The sequence below is a fragment of the Eriocheir sinensis genome, chromosome 62 (assembly GCF_024679095.1).
Source record: "Eriocheir sinensis breed Jianghai 21 chromosome 62, ASM2467909v1, whole genome shotgun sequence".
In the NCBI taxonomy this organism is placed as follows: Eukaryota; Metazoa; Arthropoda; class Malacostraca; order Decapoda; family Varunidae; genus Eriocheir; species Eriocheir sinensis.
The window spans coordinates 1,237,501-1,248,467 of record NC_066570.1 but is presented as its reverse complement, the minus strand read 5'-3'; positions in this window follow the sequence as shown (position 1 = coordinate 1,248,467).

Genomic DNA, 10,967 nt, shown 5'->3' with positions numbered 1-10,967 from the left:
TCTCACCAGACCCCAAGATGCAAGACAACCTACATGCAGCAACTACAGCGGGCGGGTTATTTGCCAACTCTCTCCCCGCCCATGAATACATCAAACCCTTTTATCTTTAATCCTCTTTGCGTCAACAACATGTCTACTTAATTTGCTCCACTCAGCCAACACCCTATTCGTTAACCAGCTTTTGCCCCCTTCCTTAATTCCTGAGCTAGTGTCCAATTTATACCAACTGATGTGATTCTCTTTTTTTGTGTGATTTTTTTTTTTGTGTGTGTGTGGTTTGTTTGTTTTACCGTAGAGGAAGCAGCTCAAGGGTAAACACATCAAGAAAACCTGTTAGATGCTCCTGTAAAGATTATGAAACGAGGGGCTAAAGAGAGAGGGTCGATTTCGGCCGGAGAAGGGTCTTAATACTCCCCTCTTCTAACATCTGTTTTCACTATTACATGTACGTGGTAAAAATCGCCTCTATTAATCCCTTGAATCCGTTTAAAGCTTCGAGTGAATTACCTCGCAGTCCATGTTTATTTTTCCAGAGAATGCAAGTTAAGCTGCTTCAGTCTGAGTATTTAGATATTTATTTTTTATCATTATTATCTGCGCTGATTCGAGAGTTGGAAAGTTGGAAAGTTGGAAAGTTTCGTTTAGTCAGCGCAACATCTGTGGTCATTTGCCGGAGAGAGACAGAAGGGGAAGGAATTATAGGAAAAGGGAACAGACCCCAGGAGACGGGACACAACCCTCGATTAATACCTAACAGTCATTCACTGCTGGGTGGACTGGGGCGTAGGGTATCGGAAAAGCCGTCCAAATTTTTCCACTCCGCCCGAGAAACTGATTCGAGATTTTTTTTCTTTTCATGCGGTAAGGGCACCAAAAGTAAATAACCATAATCAAGGTGCAGCCAAACCAGCGTCATATACAATATAAATACACCCTCTGCGCTCTGGTTCCCAACACATTTAGAAATATAACCTAAGACTCTATTACCACGGTTCTCTGCACTGATTAAGGGGTTTATCTTCTACGTTGATAAGGGCACCAAAACTGAACAGCATAATCAAGGTGTCAAATCAGCGTCAGAATAATTTACATACAACCTCTCGCCTCCGGTTACTAACACTTCTAGAAATGTAACCAAGGATTCTATTAAGTCAGTTCCTAGAAAATCAGAGCTCATACGTGCAGCCAAATCCCTCTCGCAGCTAAAACTAGAACCACCGGACTAAAAAGGTTAAGAACTGTGGCATTAACCTGTGATTACTTAACCAGGTAGCTGTGGGGATCATGTTTCTTAAAGGCCCCACTAAGCGAATTAATAAGAAAAAATCATCGCTCCCGCAAACCACTTCATAATATATATCAACGCATTTGTGATCAGTTTATGCATCATCTACTTTTGGGGGGTTTCTATCATGGCAAAAATGTGGCCCGTTGCTGGTACACGGTAAAGGCAAATTTGGCCCGTTGCTGGTACACGGTAAAGGCAAATTTGGCCCGTCGCTGGTACACGGTAAAGGCAAATTTGGCCCGTCGCTGGTACACGGTAAAGGCAAATTTGGCCCGTCGCTGGTACACGGTAAAGGCAAATTTGGCCCGTTGCTGGTACACGGTAAAGGCAAATTTGGCCCGTTGCTGGTACACGGTAAAGGCAAATTTGGCCCGTCGCTGGTACACGGTAAAGGCAAATTTGGCCCGTTGCTGGTACACGGTAAAGGCAAATTTGGCCCGTTGCTGGTACACGGTAAAGGCAAATTTGGCCCGTTGCTGGTACACGGTAAAGCCACAAAATTGGCCCGTCGCTGCTACCGGGTTAAAAGGGTTATTCTTCCGTTGAATTTCTCGATGTTGAGGTCCACTAAGATCCCTTGCTAATGGGGACTGACCTCGCGCAGACTCCCTCCCTGTGTCCCTATATGCCTTACCGTGCCAGTCGCGTGTGTTGACTTAGCAGCAAATAGAAAAAAAAGTTAATGAAAATGTACGAAGAAAATATGGTCGGTATTTTAAGACCCTCGCTTCTCACATCAGCTATTTCTAAAGGTCAAAGAGGGGGTCAGCCGGGTTCTCATGAGTGTTTCTTCAGGTTCACGGTACAGAGGAAGGGTCAAACTAACACCAGGGTCATAAAACTACTACTGGAAATGCCCACAGCTCCTACGAAAGCCTTGTCAAATATGTGTTCTTGGGGGACGAAATGTCTTATAATGCGACCCATATAAGTTCCTGGCAACACGCTTTTGGATCTATTACAAAGTTTATATTACTATGACTTTCGTGTTTTTGTCCGTCTATCTGTTGGCTTACTCATGCAGGCCACCGAGTTCCTCTTCCCTTTTCTTCCTGTCTACCTCATACTTCTCCGTCTTTTCGTCACCCCTTTGTCTTTCTTATTTTTCCCTCTAATTATTTTACTTCACACCCTTCATCGTCCTCAGCTTCGTTGTCTGATCTGATTAGTCGGCCGATTTTTTTAACATGAACTTGCATATATTACTGGTTATACCAAACGACATCTCTGGGAAGAAAAAGAGAAGTCAGAGAAGAAAAAGAAGCAGTGGCTGAGTGGTAGCGTGCTGGGCCCACATTCACCGCTTGATGGACGACGCGAGTTCGAATCCCCACGCTACCACCTGGGATTTTTCAGTCACCGCCGAGTGGCTTAAAACTACCCACATGCTGTCCTGAAGACCACCCTATAACCCGGACTCTAGAGGAAACCGTCCAAGTTAATCAAGAACGAGTTCCGGGGGGCAGCATGAGCCAAGAGAAGATGGCGTCACTATAAACACTTGCCTGCGTCATGATGGGCTGGGGCCAACTACCATCCAAGTCCCTTAAGCAAGCCTACCGGCGCTATAGACGTAGACGTAAAAAAAAAATAAAAAAACAAGGGCAACAACAAGAACGCTTTCCAGGAGAGTATCAAGGCGCTCCTCCAACCTAAAATTACCAATATTTCGGAGCTTCTTTGTCTTGTTTGAAGGAGCAGTGCTTTGAGGGATTTTTATGCTGCGCTTTCGTCTCGCCCTTGAGCTGCCTCCTTTGATGTAAGAAAAAGAACAAACAATAACAACATCAACTACTACCTCTGCATCAATTCCTTTTATCACTACATCTATTACTATACAACTACAGCTACAACAAATCGCCACCTTCGTAAACAAACCGCCTAAGCCATTATTTTCTACTTTACAGGAAATCAGAAAAGAAATGTCATTATCTCATTTGTCTTAAGATTTAGGCAGGAATGAAAAGGCCAATTCTAGAACACTCAAACCCTGAATGACGAAGGCAACTATACAAAAATGGGCGTCACGTGTTGAAAAATTGATGTAAACAAAAACCTGGATATCGCTGAAAAATGACACAGGCGATTATTATATGAGGGTGACGAAATACTACCCTTGCTTTTATCCTCTTTCCGTATCTTCTCTTCTTCCTTCCCTTTCTCCTTTTCTTCATCTTTTGGTATGTATCCCTTTGTTATAGTTGTAATTACCATGCAGTTTACGTTTTCACGCATACAAACTACTCCTCCCGCAGTATCTCCAACAGCTAAAGATCGCCTAACCAAAAGATCATGTTAACGGCTTCATTGAATTTTAATTGGGCGTCACGTGTTGAAAAATTGATGTAGACAAAAACCTGGAAATCGCTGAAAAATGACACAGGCGATTATTTTACGAGGGTAACGAAATACTACCTATTGCTTTCAATACTACAGCATGTCTCCCTCTATCCCCCTCCCCTCACCCTCACAGTCCTCTTCTTTTTTATCCTTCCCTTCCTATCTTACTCACATTCCACCCTTCCCCCCCCCCTCCTATCACCCTCACACTCCCCATTTCCTTTAATTTCCTCGTTTCTCCATTTCCTTTCCTATCTGCTCCTTTCATTTTCCTCCTCTTTCCTTTATCTACTACTATTACGACCACCACTACTACTACTACTACTACTACTATTTCTACAAAAACAAAACGTAACATATAAAACATAAAAAAATCAAGAATAAATCAAACAAAGGGAAAACGAAAAAGAAAAACGAAAACAGAAATCATGCAAAACAAAAGCAAAACAAAAAAAAAAACATGCAACAGGTAAAAGCCGAGGATCAAAGGACAGCATCAACACGTACAAAGAGATGACAGAGGGAAACAGAAAACGGAAATATGCAGAGAGATATCGAAAAAAAATAACATGACAGGGGAGAGAGAGAGAGGAGAGAAGGAAGACAAGGGAGAGAAGACAACCAAGACAAAAGATAGTGCTTCCGTACCTTTTTTGTTTTCTCATACGCAAGGGAGGACGGAAGAGGAGAGAGAGAGGGAACAGAGAGGAAAGAGAGAGAAAGGTAAAGAGGGGGAAGGAGGGAAGAGAAAGGTTAGGAGGAGGGAGGAGGAACAGAGAGGAAAGAGAGAGAAAGGTAAAGAGAGGGAAGGAGGGAAGAGAAAGGTTAGGAGGAGGGAGGAGGAGGGAGACAGAGAGAGTGATGAGGAAAGCGATGACAGGAAGTAAGGAAGACAGCAGCAGAAACAGAGAGGGAAGAGGAAAGTGAAGGAAATAGAAGGAAACAAAAGGAAGAGGGGGTGAAGAGAAAAACAGGGAGGGAAAACGATAGCTGCCCGGCGAATCGTTCACCTAAGTGAATGCTAAAAGATAGCTAAACGAGTGTTGCCCAAAATGGCATCAGCGCGCGAGTGGTTTGGCAACTTTGCTGCCCGTATGTTACAAAAGCCGCCATGGCGCTCGCTTCCCCTCTGTGAGTCAAGGTTTTTAAACAAAACATCGTAGTGTTCATGAGCAAGCCTTTCGGCAGATGTATGCAAAGGCATCGCCCAACACGAGCGTTGCCCAACTCTTCTTCTTTTCCTACTGTTTCAGCTTGTGAATCTTGAGGAGAATGTCCAGTCTCGCTTGCTCCAGACACACGTCCATAAAATGATCCAGGTAGGCAGCTTTGTCTGCTGATGATAGGCCTGAAATTCTGTCCAACTCCACCTCTATGGCTGAGTTGCAATACGATTGAACACTGGGCCTGCCGTAGGAACTGTGTTGCGCCTCCTGCGTTCACTTGAGACCTGCAGAGGGGTGCCGCACAGTTGTGGTTTTATACTTGCCACAGGGGGAAAAGTCGGGAATCGTTCTCCACTCGTCCAGTAATCGAGCAGCATTCGTTTAGCAATCGGTCATTTTTTTTTATCGTCGTTTTGTTGCTGGGCACTAGTCAGGCAGGAATCGTCGCCTGAAAAAAAACAACGTTAAATTCAAATCTTAAGATTGATCGTCGTCGATCGTTCGGATACCGGGCAGCTGTCGAGCAGGGATCGTTATGGTTGTGCAGCTTCCGTCCAGCATTCGGACAATACTCGTGCAAGCGTCGTGCCAAAATAATCCACGCATCGTTATGGTTGTGCAGCTTCCGTCCAGCATTCGGACAATACTCGTGCAAGCGTCGTGCCAAAATAATCCACACCCCTGAGACGGACAAAAGTGCACCAATTTCCAACGATACCAGAACGAACCAGGATCGTGGCGCTATTGTCCCGAGAACGCCTATGTGTGAATAGGGTTTTAGGGTTCAAATAAAGGTTATTAAGGTCACATACACTCCTATCAAGGTCTGTGAATAGAAAAATATTTTTATTTTAGGTGAAGCAATCAAATCAAAGTTACGAGATAAAGGTCATACACATGGTCAGCAATTCTACAAAAAAAGGTCGTAAAAGGTCAAGGTCTCGATAGGTCAAGGTCTCGATTGGTCAAGGTCTCGATTGGTCAAGGTCTCGATAGGTCAAGGTCTCCATTGGTCAAGGTCTCGATTGGTCAAGGTCTCGATGGGTCAAGGTCTTAATATATCAAGGTCTTAATAGATCAAGGTCTTAACAGGGCTAGGTCTTAACAGGGCAAGGTCTTAACAGGGCAAGGTCTTAACAGGGCAAGGTCTTAACAGGGTAAGGTCTTAATAGGTCAAGGTCATGGTAGATCAGGGTCACGATAGGCCGAGGTCTTATTCGGTCAAGCTCTCAATAGGTCAAGGTTTTAATAGGTTGTCATGATAGGGCAAGGTCATAATAGGTCGATGTCATTAGGTTGAGGTCATTAGGTCGAGGTCATTAAGTCGAGGTCATGCAAAGAAAAGATTAATGCACAAATATCATTACAGGTCAAAGTCATCAGGTCAAAATAACTGCACGTAGATAGTAATGGTTCAATGTCAGGTCAAGGGGAGGTCAAAGTGAGCAGATCAGAAACTGTGGGTCAGGAACTTTGGGTCAAGAACAGGGGGTCCAAGGTCTGTGCATCACGGTCAGGAGGTCGAGGTCAGGTCAACGTCACACAGGGGTCAAGGTCACCGAATGTAGAAAGGCGATATCGGGCGCGGGTCAAGTGGAGGTGTTGCGAAGCCTATTTATCGCAAAGTGAGAAGAAGCGCCTTACTTCCCAAACTTTTTCCGATACTTTAATGCTCTCTCTCTCTCTCTCTCTCTCTCTCTCTCTCTCTCTCTCTCTCTCTCTCTCTCTCTCTCTCTCTCTCTCTCTCTCTCTCTCTCTCTCTCTCTCTCATGCATTTCAAGGTTTGATGGGTATATGAATCAGTATTAAGGACACATTTGGGCATTTTTTATGTGAGAGAGAGAGAGAGAGAGAGAGAGAGAGAGAGAGAGAGAGAGAGAGAGAGAGAGAGAGAGAGAGAGAGAGAGAGAAGGAAAAAGAGGAGAAGAAAGAAGAGGAAAACGAGGAGGATGAAGAGAAAGAAGAGGAAAACGAGAAGGATAAAGAGAAAGAAGAGGAAAACGAGGAGGATGAAGAGAAAGAAGAGGAAAACTAGGAGGATGAAGAGAAAGAAGAGGAAAACGAGAAGGATAAAGAGAAGGAAGAGGACAAGAAAAGATAAAGAAGAGAACGAGGAGGAGGCCTAGAAGAAAAAAAAGAAAAAGAAGAATATGGAAGTAAAAATAACACAACACATAAATCACTTTCTCTAGAGTACTTTCAGAAGAGAAGGCGTGTGACCCAGGCCATGCGGTGTGTACCCTTGTCAAAACTTCGCTAACGAGTCTATCTGTCATTTGCCCTCACTGTCACGTTGGCCATTCCCTTCACTGCAAGTTGACTATTTTCTTTTTGTTCCTGTTGTTCTTTGGGGGGGTTGAGGGCTTTTACAGGGGTGCTTTGTGTAGGGGGAAGGGAGTTTAACCGGGTTTTTTGGGGGGGGAGAGGAGGGGGGAGGATTTTTGGTTTAGTTTCCCTTTCACATAAAGTACAAACAGGAGAAAATGGGTTATGTTAGTCAGCCGTTTTCATTGAGTTCGTTCCATTTGGTTACTCTCTCTCTCTCTCTCTCTCTCTCTCTCTCTCTCTCTCTCTCTCTCTCTCTCTCTCTCTCTACTAATCACACTGTCACACAATCGGAACCCACTCTCCTTTTTCCTTGTCACACGAACTCTCATCACAACCACCATCACCATCGCCACCACCACCACCATCACCACCACCACCCAACGTACTCTCCACTCCCAGTATGTGCCTTATCACGCCCCTTTCCACAGTACTCTCGTCCTTTGTTACGCTCCTACTCCTTAATTAGTGAAGTTAGGTGTTTCGCGGTTCATAGAGTCAGGGAGGGAACATGATTCATTTTATTAGAAGAACCTTTATGAAGAGCCTTTGTTGCTTTAATCCACGAGGGGCTGACTCCTAATATGAATTTTAGTAGTAGTAGTAGTAGTAGTAGTAGTAGTAGTAGTAGTAGTAGTAGTAGTAGTAGTAGTAGTAGTAGTAGTAGTAGTAGTAGTAACAATGGTAGCAGTGGTAGTAAAAGTAGGAGTAATGATAGTAAGAGAAACAAAATAATAATAATAATAATAATAATAATAATAATAATAATAATAATAATAATAATAATAATAATAATAATAATAATAATAATAATAATAATAAATAGATAGATAATTAACAAGGCCAGAGGCAGGTCAAGAGGAGGAGGAGACATGTAATATACGAGAGAAGGAGAGAGAGAGGAAAGGAGGGAGTAAGGGAAGGAGGGATGGAAGGAGGGAGGGAGGAAGGGATGATGCAGTTAAGAGGAGGAGGAGGAGAGGCATGGAGGGGAAGGAGGAGGAAGGGAGAGGGGAAAAGGCGGGAGGGTGAAATAAGAGGCGGGGAGGGAGGGAGAAGCGAGAGATAGGAAGGAGAGGGAGAAAACGGAGGAAGGAAGGAGAGGAAGAGGAGGAAGGAGAGGGAGGGCGTTAGAGGGAGGAAAGGAGAGGGGAAGGAGGGAAAGAGGCAGAGAAAGAGAGGAGAAAGGGAGGGGAAAAAGAAGGAAAAAAGGGAGGGAGAGAGGGAAAGGGGGTGAGTGAGGGAGGAAGGAGAGAAGGAAGCAGAGAAAGACAGGAAGAAGGGAGAGAAAAGAGCTGGAGAAGAGGGAGACAGAGAGAGGAGGGAGAGAAAGGAGGAAGGGAATGGAGGAGGGGGAAAAGGGGAGGGAAAGAGGAAGGGAGGGAGAGGGGAGTAAAAGAGAGAGGGACTATGGGGTGGGAGGATGAGGGGAGGAGAGGAAGAGAGAGGAGGGGAAGAGGGGGGAGGGGGGAGGGGGAAGGGGGGGGGGAGGTCACTAATAAATGTGTTCATTAAGGTCACATCCTGCCTCAAACAAAGACTCTCTCTCTCTCTCTCTCTCTCTCTCTCTCTCTCTCTCTCTCTCTCTCTCTCTCTCTCTCTCCTTGTCTTCTTCATTTTAACTTTTTTCCTTCTCTTCTCGTCCTTCTTCTTTTTTTTTTTTTTGGTTTCCTCCACCTCTTCTTTTCTTCATTTGTTTCCCTCCATCACTTCCCTCCTCCTCCTCCTCCTCCTCCTCCTCCTTCTCCTCCTCTTCCTCTTATTCCTCTCCTCCATTTTATCTTTCACGTGTTTTCTCCACCTTTATTTTCCTCTCTTATTTTCTACTTCACCTCTTCCTTTTCTCCACTTATTTTTTTTCCTCCATATTTTTCCTTTTTCCCCATTCCTACATCTATTTTCCTTTCCTCCTCTCCTCACTCTTCTCTTAAATATCTTCTTTCCGAATTTTTCCTCTCCTATTTTCCCTTTCATCTTTTCCTACGTTTTTTTCTTTCCTTCCTCCTGTTCCTCATTTCTTTTGTCCTTGTTAATTCTCTTCTTTCCTTTATTTTTTACCTTTTATCTCTTCTTTCTAACTTTATTCCTTTCCTCCCATCCACCTCTCCTCCATGTTCTCTCCATCTTTTTTTTCGTTTTCTTCCTTCAATTATTTCCTCTTCTGCCTTTCTTCCCTTCTCCTCCTCTTCCTCGTTTGTCTTCTTCCTCCTCCTTTTCCTCATCGTCTTCCTACTCTCCTCCTATTCATTTCTCCTCCTTATCTTCCTTCTTTTTTCCTTGTCCTCCCCTTTCTCATCATGGACTCCTTATCCTCGTCATTTTCCTCCTCTTCCTCTCCCTTATACTCCATGTCTTCCAATTCTCCTATTCATCCTCCTCAAGTCCAGGGCAGGAGAGGGGAAAGATGTAATTGGGTATACGTTTATTATTTTCTACCTTCACGCAGGCGGGTCGTCATTAATTGGCAGGCCGGTACTCGTCCGCTCGTGGCTCAGAACGAGTTACTCCGCGGCACGATGACGAGTATTGATGCCAGTGTTGTATTTGCCTGACTCGTGGCGGGGAAACTGTAGACCTACGGAATGAAGAGAAGTGTGTGTCGGGGAGGGAGGGAGGAGGGGGAAGTGTGTGTGTGTGTGTGTGTGTGTGTGTGTGTGTGTGTGATCATTGTCGACGCTGGAAGCCAAACATCAGCCACATATGAAGCTTCTCGCCTAGTCGTGACAATGCCCTGAGCGCTGAGCCGCCACGAGGGTACACAGACCGGAATGGCTCTCAGTTCACCTCTTCGCCGCTTTGGGGGGGGGGGGGGGGGAAGGGGGGGTGATCATTGTCGACGCTGGGAGCCAAACAACAGCCACATATGAAGCTTCTCGCCTAGTCGTGACAATGCCCTGAGCCGCCACGAGGGTACACAGACCGGAATGGCTCTCAGTTCGCCTTTTCGCCGCTTGGGGCCCCTCGCGAGCCTTTCCATGGCAACGGCGACGCTTTCCCCTGGACCACAGTGGACGCTCGGGAAGGGTACGAAGAAAACAAGTTCTAACTATCAGCGCCTAATTTAGTTTGCCCCGTCAAAAAATACACACCTTTGCACCTTCGCGAAACAAACTGCAAAGATGTCAAGGAATCCTTTATCAACTATTCTTATTCTACAGTTTCGGTGTTGCCTGCTTCTTGAAAACTCAACTCCCTCAGTAGTCTGTAAATGGTACCTTTCCTCACACCTCATCCGTTTGCCAGGCTCATCAATCTTTCCAGCCGTCCCCGGGCCAATTAAGGCTTATGAATGTTTTGTTGGCGCCGCTGTCACACCCCTGTCGCGGTGCGGCCACCAGCTTGGAAGGTTTATGGGACGTCAATTCACATCATTTTGGAACTAACGCAAAATCCATCCTATATTTCCTCCTCTATCTTTCCCTCCAAGTCCATCCACGCGTGTTACCAAGGCTTATTTTGTCGTTGGCTGTGTTAGAGCATTGTCAATTTGTGGGAAATCTATGGGCTTGTTTGGCATCGCCTCATATTTAGGACAAACGCTGACTCACAAATCCTATGGGTCGTATTACAAGACAAATCGCAGCCCAAGAACACATATTTGACAAGGCTTTCGTAGAAGTTGTGGGCATTTCCAGGGGTAGTTTTATGACCCTGGTGGTAGTGTGAGTCTTCTTCTGTACCATGAACCTGAAGAAACACTCATTAGAACCCGACTGACCCCCTCTTTGACCTTTAGAAATAGCTGATGTGAGAAGCGAGTCTTATAATACCAACCAATAACTTACTTCCTCATCTATATTTCCATAAGCTCCATTATCCACGACAAGACTGTTATGTATTAAGTGCCG